This window comes from Muscardinus avellanarius, assembly GCF_963383645.1.
Source record: "Muscardinus avellanarius genome assembly, chromosome: 6".
Lineage (NCBI taxonomy): Eukaryota > Metazoa > Chordata > Mammalia > Rodentia > Gliridae > Muscardinus > Muscardinus avellanarius.
In genome coordinates this window covers 137079947-137092769 of record NC_137791.1, presented here as the reverse complement: position 1 = coordinate 137092769, position 12823 = coordinate 137079947, and positions in this window count along the sequence as shown.

The window sequence follows — 12823 nt, the reverse complement described above, 5'->3', positions numbered from 1 at the left end:
AGCTCAGAGGTAAAATGTCCCTGGTTCAATCCGTGGTACCACAAAAATAAGTTAGTGAATAAGTAAGTTAGTAAATCAGTCAATCAGATAATCAATCAATCAATCAACATGAGCTGGCAGGAGAGAGGAGGTGGCCCCAATGGACCCTGATTGGGCATGGGGAGGTCCGGCTGGAGCTCTCGCGGGCTTATATGGAACACAGGCTTTGAGGGACCAGCCAGGCCTCGTGTGCTTCACCAAGAAGCACCCGGAGGGGTGCCTTGGTATCCTGTGTACTGGGGTGATGAGACGAAATTCACAGCCCAAAACCCATGACCACCCGGGCCCCTCAGAACGGGACCTTACTTGGAGCTAGGGTTTTGTGGATGAAGCTAACTTCAGGCAAGATGAGGGGGGGTCCTACTGACTAGGGTGGGCCCTCGACCCGGTGCCCAGTGTTCCTATGAGAAGATGAACACACAGAGGAGGAGGGGGCGGCCACGTGAGCCCAGGCTGGGCAGCGTGGCCTCGAGCCCGGGGCGGCCAGGGGTGGGTAACCCAGAACTGGGGGTCACTTGGGGCCCACCGCCCCCAAAAGCCTGCACTAAGGGCTTAGTCCCCACATCTTGTCCAGACCCTGGGGCCAGCCTGCCCACACTATCGCAGAGTGGCACTGTCAAATCTGAGACCTTTATCTGGGCCATCCTGCCTGAGGGCCTAGTGGCACCCTGGGGTTCTGAGCTACAGCCTCAGGTGGCTCCCAGGACCCTAAACAAGCCAGGAAAGTCCTCCAAAGCAGAAAAGCTGTTTCCAGAACCAACGGTGGCTCATGCCACAGCTCACTTGGCTGGGAGCACCCCTCCTGCCCCAGCCCCCCCCCCCAGCCCCAGCCCCCAGCCCCGCCCGTACCTGCACTCCTCAGCAGAGACACTCCCAGGGCCCCCAGGCCACAGGCCGCAGCACGAGGTGGCCTCTGCAAACTCTGCTCAGAGCTGACGCCCAGGGGTGGGGCCGTCTCCAGCTGGCCAGGGCAGGCAGGGGCCGCCCACAGCCCAGCTGACTGCCACACAGGGCCACCGCCCCCTGCTTCCTGCCGGCTTCCTCCCCCAGGCCTGGGCCGGCAGGAGGGCAGGCCCCGTGAAGCCGCTCAGAGCCACAGGGTTGATCATTAGCCCCTTGCTGGATCTGCTCCGGCCTGCCCGCCTGCCCACCGCCAGCCCCCAGACTCTGCCCTGGAGGCCGGGAACCAGCTCCGCTTGCCCAGGATTGGGAAGTCCACCAGCTGCCGGCCGGCGGGCCCTGCCAACCTCTGCTGGGCTCTCGGTTCCCCTTCCACTTCCGCACACACAGCGTGCACAGACGTGTAGGTGGGTATGAAGTACACACAGGAACACACAAGCACGTGCAGCTGTACCCTTGCTCTCGGCGTGCTCCTTGAGGGCCTGGCCCCCGGTGGCTCACTTGCCACCTCCCCTGGGCTGCAAGGTTTGGGAGCAGACCCAGGACTCAGCCAGCCTCCAGCCCCAATGCCCTGACGGCGGCAGTCTTCAGGATGGCTGGCCTGTCCCCTACCCACTTCCTGGGCACCCCTGGGCACCCCTTCTCCACCCGCCTGTTCCCATGGTGGGGGAGGGAGCGTCCCCTGTGACCACCCCATCCACACCTCTGCCCCCTCTCCAGGGGTGCAGTCCCCGGCCCCCGGGGCCTTTCCTGGGACTGGCTTTCTGGAAGCTGTGTGGAAGGAGGTATCAGATGGGCTCCACGTCCAGACTAGGGTCTGGAGGTGTTTCCTCTGCAGACCATTGTCTCTGGCTGTGGGTGAGACCCCACATCCTGTTTGTCTCTACAGCCGCACCCGGCCCACAGCCAGGGGGATTTTCCAAGGCCTCCCCATCACGTGCAGTGAGGTCTCACATAGGAGGGGGCAGGTGCCTCTGGTCCAGGCCTCGGGCCGGGGTCCTCCTGGAGGATGGGGTGGGTGGCAGAGCCATGCGGCCTGCCTGCCAGCTCAGTCTGGGCTCCATTTGGGACTGTGTATCAATTCCCGAGCCTCAGTTTCCCCCTTGCCAATGGTGGTGTTGGGTGTGGTGCTCAAGTGCCCACTCAGCTCTGGGTTCTGACCCCTGATAGAGCGGTAGTGAACTCAAAATTGTCACCTGCCAAGATGAGGCCCCGTCCCTGGAGCGCATCCCCCGGTGGGCACGACAGCCTGACCAGTGCGAGCCCTCAGGGCAGCAGCCAGCAGACGAGAGGGCGCCAGCTGCCCAAGGTCACAAGGCCCCTGCGGCCCCTGCCTGGAGTCACCGTTCCCTGCCCCTCACTGCCCTCGGACCCTCTGGGTGCAAGATGTGCAGCCAAGACCGAGGCAGAAGGGCCAGCCGGGCGCGGTGGCGCACAGGTAACCCCAGTACTGGGAGGCTGGGCCGGGAGGACCGCGGGTCTGAGGATAGCCTCGGCAACTTAGCATGACTGTTTCAAACTAAGAAATAAAATAGGGCTGAGGTTGTAGCTCAGAGATAGAATACCTCTGGGTTCAATTCCCAGGAAACACACACACACACACACACACACACACACACACACACAGGGGGTTCCCCTTTCCTAAGGACCCCAGGAGGCAAGCCCTGACCAGGGAGGCCAAGACTGTCCCATACCAGACATGTGTGGCTTCAAGCACCAACCCCCAAACAAGTGACTCCTCATCCTGTCCTTGTTCCCTCGCCACAGGGCCAGGTGGGTGCTCCTGAAGTGTATTCTGAAGACAGGCGACCAGTCAGCAGGACAGGGGAAGCACCCTCACTTGCCCTGCCCTCCGTGCTAGCCACGCCCCTGCCCCACCCCTCTCCTGCCCGCTCTATGTGGGAAAGTCATAGGACCTGGTGGCTCTGGATGAAGAGCAAGCTAAGCCTTCTTGGGGGAAGTGAAGAGGTTCTGTCCTGCTGAGCAGCCCAGCGTCTGCCTGGCATTTGCAGGCAACCACACTCAACTACCCAAGCTCCTTATAGACAGACTGCGAAATGGACCAGGAGGCTCAAGCATGATTTGGACAGCAACAGAGGAAGCCGGAGGGAAGAGAGGGGTTGAAACCCAGGAAAGCATCCTGGGAGTGGAGGCTCTCACGGGGAGAAGAAGCAGGGCTAGACATGCTCAGAAGAGCACCAAACCCTGTCGAAGCTCAGACAGCTGTGCCCAGACTCCCAGAGGGCCCGGGTTCCCGGGGCTGCACCGGCAACTGGACTCTGGCCTGCAAGGAGAGGCCCCATGCACCAGCCACGGGCGGGCGTTAATCAGTGGTGACAGGCGCCACGGCAACCCTCAGGAGTGCAGAGGCCCGGGGGGCAGCTGCTGCATGCCGTTAGGTCTCTCCTGGGCCCTGTGCAGTGCAGACACAGCGTGCTGGAGAGTCTGCGGCTGTTCTAGAACACAGCACAACACCCGGGGAAGGTTCAGAGAGAGCACAAGCCTCGTTTCCTCGGCCTTCAGCTGGGTGTCAATTCTGCTGGTAGAGCTGGAATCAGAGGCACATAGTTAAAGGAGGGCGCGGCTGGGGCTGGCTCACATTCACAAAGCAGGGGCTGGATCGCCTGTGGGCGTGGGCCCTGCCCGCCAGCAGGGACCGGGTGGAAGACACCTGGCAACCTGTGGCCAGCTGCAGTAGGGACAGTGTGAGGAGACACTGAGCTTGGCTACGTAAAGGTTACCAGGATGGGCTAGGGTAGCACCGTCCCTGGAGGATCGGGGACAGGCGTTAGTGGCCAGGGCGCTGAGACCAGCCTGTGCTGTGAGCAGGCTCTAGCAGTGACATGTGGACCAGTGTCCCGCATCCCTGCTCCACATTGGTTACCACGCAATGGCACAGACTCATACACAGCCACTGGACTGTCAGTTTCCCCTTTTGGAACGGGGAGGAGGGCTCCCGATGAAGGCAGTCGGATGATGAGGTGGTGACTGTAAACGGGGAAACTGAGGCATTCAAGCCCGACTCCAGCGCCACGTGGAGCTGGACTCCAACACTCCTCCAGGGACTGTGCCACCCTCGCCCATCCCTGGTGACCTTTTTGCGTGGCCAAGGTCAAGGCCTCCATGAGCTGTCCCGATGGCAGCCTGCACGTCTAACTAATATCTTCCCCATCTCTGAGTCCTCATCTGTAGGATATAGATGTGTCTTGGCCACAGGCAGCGCTTCTCAGAACGGCCAAGATGCCACCATGGACCGTCCAAAGCACATGTGTTCCGAGTCCCGCCAGACCTAAGGGCGGGAGGGAACCGCCTGCCGTTCCTGGCCGACTTGATCCCTCTGCGCACCCAGAAGCGAGAAGAAACCCACCTAGGAACGGCGCTATAAGCCGTGGCCTGGAGCAGGCATCGCTGGCCCTGGAAGGGCAGCTACATGTGGGTAGGCACCAGGAAGCACCAGACATGCCCGCTCGGCAAGCACCTGGTCTGTCACTGCTTTGGGCCTTAGCTGCTAAAACCAGCCCTAATCAAAAAATGCCCGGAGCTCCAGGCTCAGGATTTCAGGAACTGTTGTTTGAAAAGCAAGGATGCAGAAAGCATGACGGGTGGCCCCCGGGCCCGGAGGGGCCTGCAGGAAGCAGTCAGCGGTTCTCTGCCGAACCCAGGCGCCAGCCCCAGCCGCTGGAAAGGGTGCTCTCCCCAGTCTGGCCAAAACTTGGGCCAGCACAGTACCGCCAGGATGTCAGGCTCTATGGGGACAGGAGTGGCCCTCTCGCCTAGGAAGCCGCTGACTCTGCCACCCAGAAGGTCTCCTATCGGGCCCTCCCTGGGGCCAGCCTGGCCAGTGGAGCAGCCATGTAATGAGGACTCCTGGAACAGTGCTCCCCATCCGGGGCGGTCAGGGAGGCTATTCCCATAGACAAAGCCCTAAGAAGAGGGACCTTGCCTCCTCAGATGTGACTGGACCCCTCAGGAGGAAGTCCAACGGGAAGTCGGCTCCGCTGGCTGTGGAGAGCTCAGCCCAGGCCGCACGCCCCTGGAGGACCCGCAGCACCTCTTTCCAAGAGTGAGGAAGGAGGTCCTGAGAGGGGGCAGCCACGGCGCTGGGAGACTCCAGACACCCACGGCCCACCTGGCCTGTGGATCATGGGGTGCAGAGGAGACAGAGGGGAAGGTCCTAGACTGGGGATACAGGGGCTCTCATGGCCGCCATTCTCCCCGGGAACCTGGGGCAGTTGGGTCTTGTCTGAGCTGGGACCCAACTGCCCCAGGAGGTGCTGGCGCCCCCTCTCCAGCCCGCTTTCAGGTCCTTTCTGGTTCTGAGCTCTCGCCCGGCCCTGCGTGGGGCTCATGGGTGCATGGACAGGGCCTGGCAGCGTCTGTCCTCGACCCGCTGCGCCTCCCACAGGGACCCTGGAGACACAGCCAGGGGCATCCTGCCAGCAGGGCTCCCCGCGTCCACACCTGCACCCTTCCCACACCCTGGCACAGCCGCAGTGTTTCCCAGGTGACGTCATGGGGCATAGCCAGAGAGCCCACGGCCTGGCGCCAGGCAGGTATGAACACCGCGCTCCTCCCACCTGCAGCAGGATGGGGCCTCCACCCTCTTTACCTCCGCAGGCCCTCAGTACAGAGAGGACAGCTGGGGTCCAGGACCTCGCACACCTGCCTCTGTCCGCTCCCACACTGGGCAGCAGAGCACCCAGGTGTGATGAAAAAGGGCTGCCTGCTGGAAGCCTGGGTGAGCTGCTCCTCCACTCTGCCCTGGCCGTCTGTCTGGCCAGAGCTGTTCCGAGTAGAGAAGGGGCTCTACAAAGAAAACCAAACACTGGCATTAGCAGTCAATGGAGCGGGATCTGTGGGTGGCATTACCCAGCCCTACTCTGGACCAGACCCAGCGCTGAGTACCAAAACATAGGCAAACCAGACAACACACCCTTCAGAAGCCAAGAGGCTGTAAGACCGCCAAGGGACAGATGGGGGCCAGACACTCAGCCGCTGTGCCTGAGGGTGGGCAGAGAGGCCTGGCCACCAGACAGTCCCTAGGCCTGCCTGAGGACAGCCTGGGGGACTGCCTGGAGGAGGTGCTCCGAGCCAGCCCGGGAGCACCAACTATTTGTGAAATATATTTCCTGGAGGGTTATATACACGATGGACCTGGAGCATCTTATGGTGCCAGGAAGTTAGGACAAGAGAGAGAGAGAGAGAGAGAGAGAGAGAGAGAGAGAGAATTCATGACAGAGATGCTTGATAATAGACAAGTGGATAGATAGATGGATAGAGAAATAGTTGACTAATGATAGAAAAATATAGATGATAGATTGGTTACTTATTAATGAATAAAGATAACTTATTCACAAATTAGCAGTGGAGGGGAGTGAGCAGAGCCCGCAAGGAGGGTCTGGCTCCAGCCCCCAGGCCCCCGTCTAACAGAGAGAAAGGCACCCGGTCCAGATGGGGCCCATGGCAGGACAGAATAAGAGGCCGGCCAGGCACCCATTTGGCTTACAGCAGCCAAAGGCCGCCAAGGCTCTCCAGTCCCTGCCCGTCTCCCGTGTTAATATATATATGAACTGAAGTTGTAGGGAGGCTGAGACGGGAGGATTGCAGGCTCGAGGTCGGCTTCAGCAGCTTAGCGAGATCCTTGGCAACTTTAACACGGAACTTGTCTCAGAATTTAAAAGGGGCCGGGCGTGGTGGTGTGCGCTTGTAATCCCAGTGCTCGGGAGGCTGAGGCTGGAGGATCGCAGGGTTGCGGCCAGCCTCCGCTACTTGGTTGACGCACAAAATAGGAGCCCCCACCGCACAACTTAGTGAGATCTTGTTTCAAAATAAAGAATAAAAAATAGGGCTGGGGTGGAGGTGTAGCTCAGAGGTAGAATGCCCCTAAGTTCAATCCCCACTTTTGAAAAAAAAAAAAATTAAAGGTGGGGAGGGGCTGGGGTGTAGCTCAGAGGTGGGATTACACTGGGTTCAATGCCAAGTACCAAAAAATAAAATAATAATAAGTATAGCCGGGCATGGTGGTGCACGCTTGCAATCCCCGCGCTTGAGAGGCTGAGACAGGAGGATCGCACGGGTTCGAAGCCAGCCTCAGCTACTGAGTGAGGCTCTCAGCAACTTAGTGAGACCCTGTTTCCAAATAAAATATAAAAAAGGTCTGGGAGTATAGCCCAGAGGTAGAAAGCCTCTGGGTTCCACCCCCAGTACCACCAATAAAATAAAATAAAATAAAATAATAATAATAATAATAATTATATATCTCTCTTTATTGTCTGAAATAAGGCTCGATCCCTCAGTTAAGAGACTGCTAACTGACACCCAGGGACTTCTTGCCTCCGCTGGACTGAACCAGCCACACCCAGCACTCTGCTGTGCTCGAGGTGTCGCCTTGACTGGCAGGCGTCAACGCCTGTGGCACTACGGAGCCACGCGCCTTTGCCCTTTGGCCGCAGCCGCCCGCCCGCCATCCTCTGTTTATCACAGGCCGCCTTGCACTGCCCTAGGTGCCAGCCGTCACACCTGCCAGCCGCGGTGCTGAGGGAGGGCATCCCCAGTGCCAGCCAGGAAGGTCCCCGAGCCGCGCCCTGCCCTGTCAGTGAGGGGAGGCGCCGAGGGACAGACTCGACAACAGCAAAGGGGGCGCCCTGGGAGACGCAGGCGGTGTTGGGGTGAGGAGCTGTGTGGACGTGGCGATGATGGGGGCTGCCTGGCACTATAAACGCATGGCACAAGATGAGCCTGAACAAATACAGTTTAAAAACGACGAGGACATGCTAGATGTGTCTAAAAGGCAAACCAGGAAGACCCAAAGACGCTGGCTGGGGCTGCGGGCTGGAGGAGGCCCTGGACACACCTTGCCCGGTAAGCCTGGCACTCCCCGCAGCACTGGGGAACCCAGGTGGGCCTTTGCAATAGTACCCCAGCTCCAGCTCCGGCCGCCACCTGCCAGCGATCGCCGCAACTGTGTCCGGCGGGCCCGGACCCTCCTGGACGCCTGGGCAGGGGAGGACGCGCTCCCTCAGGGTGGCAAATTCCTCCTGGGTTCAAGCTGCTACGGCTGCTGAGGTCCACACCGAGGCCCCCAAGGGCTAAGTCCATCCCCGCGGCCCTAGAGCGGGAGGGCAGAGCCCTGGGCTCACTGTTCTCTGGAGAGACTCGGGCGTAGAGAAGCCCAAGCCTGTCCTTGGGCCACAGAGCTGGCCTCCCGGTCTTCAGGCATCCTGTGCAAAGTCCACGCACTCCCCACAGGGCCGGCCTCAAAACCCCCAGGTCCGAGAGCCTCCCTTTGCCTACCTGGGAGAGGGGCACTCACCACCCCAGGCCTCTGCCCCGGCCACTACCAGGTAAAGGGGACCGTCCCGGCTGTAGCAGGGCCTTTGGAATGGCAGTATGGGGTCGGGGCAGTGGGGAGCACTGGAACCCCAGACCTTGGTGCTGGCATCGGAAAGGTGGGACCATCACGACCCAGCCAGACTCAGTACACTGGATCGTCTCTACCACCCACGGCCACGGACCAGCGACACTGCTCTGGACACCCCATAGACGTGCTCATTTCACAGATGGGGGACTGAGGCTCAGGGGAGCGGGGTCATTTGCTCAACGTGGGGAAGCAGGACCCCTCGGTGGCTGCCTCCTGGGGGCCCTCACCTTGCCACACCTCAGTGTCCTGGGGGCACAGCACCCCACTTCACACCTGCCCCGGCTCCACCATCTCTCGGATGTGGCCATGTGGCCAGCTGCTCCGCCTCAACCTGAGGCCCTGCCCCCAGCCCCGCGGATCCTGAGCAGGCGGTTCCTGGTGCACCCTGCGGCCCCTGCCATAGGAGGCCGTGAGGGAGGACCAGGACCCTGCTGGGCAGACCCAGCAGGCGTGGAGGGCTAGAACTTACCCCTTCAGGAGGAGCAGCTCCAGGCCCCTGACATGTTACCGGAGTCACAGCGCCCACCAGGGACAGTCCACAGAGCAGCCGCTGGCCCTCCAGGCTCAGGTCTGAAGCTCTCAGTGGGGGGCAGAGGCCGGGCCTGCTGGGAAGGGGCCCCTCCCTGCTGACCTCCCTCCTCCTCCTTATCAGCCCTCAGTAACTGCTCTGGGCCAGCATTCCTGAGCAGGGCTGGGTCAGGAGGAGCCCAGAGGCTCTTGACAGAGAGCCCAAGACCCAGGAGGAGTGTGTGTGTGTGTGTGTGTGTGTGTGTGTGTGTGTGTGTGTGTGTCTTGGGGGGTGCCACCTGCCTGAGTCAGAGAGGAGAGAGGCTGGGCCCCTGGGACAGCGGCCAGGGTCACCACTCAGCCAGGACGTGGACAACTTGGCACGGTCAGTGGGGCCTGGCTTCTGCAGCCAGAGCCGGACCCGGAAGCTAGATCTCCACGGCAGGTGGCTAGGGAGTTTGGCAGACTTTTACTGAGCACCTACTGTGTGCCATTGGGCCCTGTGTAAGGCCAGCCACGGGCAGCCCCACTGGGCAGGTGTCCAGGGAGATTGGTCCCTGAACTAGCTCAAGAGGAGAGCCACAGGGGTGTCCCTGACCTTAGAGATCACCGAGTCTGTGCTGACCAGGGCCAGGTCCTCAGGGCATGTTCCAGAAATCCAGATCTTAATAAGTAGTTAAATGGTCTGCGCCATTGGGCAGATGAAGAACCCCCATTTCAAACAGCATGTCTACCCTCGGATATTCAACAAGTGGGCAGTCACTTGGGGCCGTGAAAGACCCCTGGGGCCTTGTCAGGGACCCCCTGGACGCCAGGGGTGGGGCCCCGGCCTCAGGACTGGCTGTACGAGCCCGGGAAAGTTTCTCAACCTCTCTGCACCCCTGTCTCCTCACCTTTGAGATGAATAGCAGGTACTCAGCCTACCTCATCAGCACTTTACAAAAAACAGACACGTTACAAAATGATGAGGACTGAAACTGTGTCCTGCAGACACGCACACGCGCACACACACACACGCACACGCGCGCACACACACACACATGCACACCTGGCCTGTGCTTTTAAGGGTCCTGGTGGTCTGATTTGACTCTGCCACACAGGGGGTGCTGTCCAGGCCAGGGAGTGCCAGCGCCAGCACCATGAGAATTCTGGGCAGTGGGCTGAGCTGGCCTCGGGGCTGGAAGGAGCTGCCCACCCCATTCTCCTTACCGAGGTGAATGAGTGAGTGAGTGAATGAATGAATGAGGACAAACGGACATCTCTCAGCTCTTACTTTGAGCACACCAGCTTTCCCCCGTGTGCCTGACTCCTGGGTATCAGATCCAGTGGTCACCGTGGACCCTGACCTGACACTGTCCTCTGGGCCAGCGGCTGGGCTTGCTTCCCATGGTGCTCCTCCTGCGCATGCCCGCAGGCCGGCGCTGTTCGGGGACCAGGGCTCTAGGCAATCCTGGACTTCGGGGCCACGCTCTAGGCATGCCGCCCGCCGCCTTCCCACAGTGGTCCGCTTCGTGGGCTTTGATGTCGCACTTAAGGATGTCTGAGTCCCTTTTCAACATTGGGAGATTTCGCAATAAAACCAGACATCTAGCTAGAAATTCTTGAAAATCCAGGAAGCTGGGTCCACAGGAGGCACTTGCCCTCCAAGGGCGGGTGGAAGTCGAGGGCGGCCTATGGGCTTCAGGGTGCGACTTTCCAGTGCTCTGGACCTGATGCAACAGACCCTGCCGTCTCTGCCTACAGGGCTGTGTCGCAGGAGGCCCTGGGGCTCCAGCCCTCGAGCAGGGACCTTCTCTCTCAGACCTCAGTCAAGCTGCAGGATCGCACTAAGTGGCCATGAGAGTGTGCTCTGGTCGCTGTCCTCCGGGAAAGGCAGGCCTGGGGTTGCAGATTGTCTCCCTGGCCTCCCTACACCGCCCCTGTTCCAGCGCAGTGGGCATCTCCTACCCGGCAAGCCCTGTGCCGCCCCATTCCCAGGTACACAGACCAGCCTGAGTGGTCCACAGCTTGGCGGGAATCTCAGCCTGGAAGTCCCCAAGCTGGGTTCTGCATCCAGGCAGCTTTCACCGCGGGAGGCCCCACCAATGAAGTCGGGGGACAGGATGCCCCTTTGTGCTGGGGAGACTGCCTCTATGCTCCCCTCAGCTGGAGGGCCTCTTGTGGCCAGCCTCGTCAGCGCCTGCACTCAGGCACGCCTCTCCCTGGACCTTGGTTTCCCTACCTGCCGTTGGGAAGGGGCCAGGCTGGGCGCTCTCTAGCTCCATCCAGACTGGGCCCTGCAACCCAGTGGGGTAGCAGGCACAGTGGCCAGCCTGCCCCCACCCCACCCCAGGGGCAGCCAGTGTCCCCCCACGATTCCCCACTGTGCCACCCAGAGGAGCGCAGACTCAGCAGCTCGTGCTCTCCTCCTTTTAATCCCACTTTTCTGGGCCCAGAATTCACATAAAAAACGAAGGGCTTCGTCCATTCATCCACTGTGTGTGACTCATCGTGCGTCCGGAACTGGCACTGTGGAGTCCACAGCTCTGCAATCCCAGGGATTTGGGAGACTGCGGCATGGAGATGCAAGTTCAAAACCAACCTAGCAACTAAGCCAGATCCTGTCTCAAAAAAAAAAGGGACTTCCGGGAAGATGGCGACGGAGAAAAGCAGGGCTTACGAGCCCCGCTAACAACCAATCTCTATTACCACAAAATCAGCGCCTTTCATTGCCAGAAAACACCATCAGCAGAGAAACAAAAAATGTAATTACAAGGGACAGAGAAAAAGAGGGCTGGAAAAACGAGACACCAGAAAGAAACCAGATTGCAGTGCTGCGGCCGGAGCCACGGCGTGGAGTAGCGGGCGCCATCTTCCCTCGCAGTACCAGGCCCCAGAGAGGAGGGGGACTCAGAACAGAGCTCAGAGCCAGAGAGGAGATACACTGGCCTCACGGCCGAGGATGTGGCAGCAGTGCCTTACTGCCGGCAGCAGCGGCAAGTTCACCGAACAGCTCCAGACCAACGCACTCAACAGCCCACCAGGCTCCAGAGAGGAGCGGCAGACAGCGAGCTGAGGTGAGCCGTGGCGGAACAGCTGGGTGGGATTCAGTAGATTTTTCGGCGCAGGGAGCATCTAAAGCTCCCAGGGGCTGGGCTCAGCACACCCTGCAGGGACTCAGAGCGGAGCTCAAAACCAGAGAAGAAATACGCTAACCTCACAGCCGAGGGCATGGCAGTGGCGCCATATTGCCACCGGTGGCAACAGCAGCGAATTCACCGAGTCCACTACAGCTCCATCTGCGCACTCAACAACAGTGAGTCAAATTGTGGCCCCTAAAGGAGAAATCCCAGTACTGCACTCCCAGGGACTTGACCCAGTGGGGGAGTGGCAGTGGCAGAGATATCACACCATAGGAGAACGCCCAGCCTGGCACCCCCCATGGTCTAAAGCAGCATCGATTGACTCCCTGGGTCTGAGACTCTGCGATACAACCCAGTAAAGGAGTAGTGGGGACCGAGATACCACAGACTCGAGATCCAGAGCACCTTAAGTGAAGTCGTAGTGACCCAAGGGAAGAACCCAGAGAAGGCACAAACTTCCGAAATCATGGGAAAGAGGAATAACAATGGAGCAATGAATGCCTACAACCCCACAACATCAGAACCCGATAAAACAGAAACTCAGAGATTTCTAGAAGATCAAATCAGGTAAATAACTGTAGAAATAATAGAACTGTTTCGAAAAGAATTCAGAGAGGGCCAAAAAGAGATAAAGGATGCAATTAATGAAGTAATTACATCCTTTTAATCCTTTGAATTGAGTAAGTCCTCAATTCAAAGTACAAACAACTGATTAGACCACATGGAGAATAGAATCTCGCTCTTAGAAGATAATCACTCCAAAAATGAACGCATAGTTTCTAATTTAGAAAAAAAAATCTGACAGCAGGAATCTGACATTGAAGAAATATGGGCC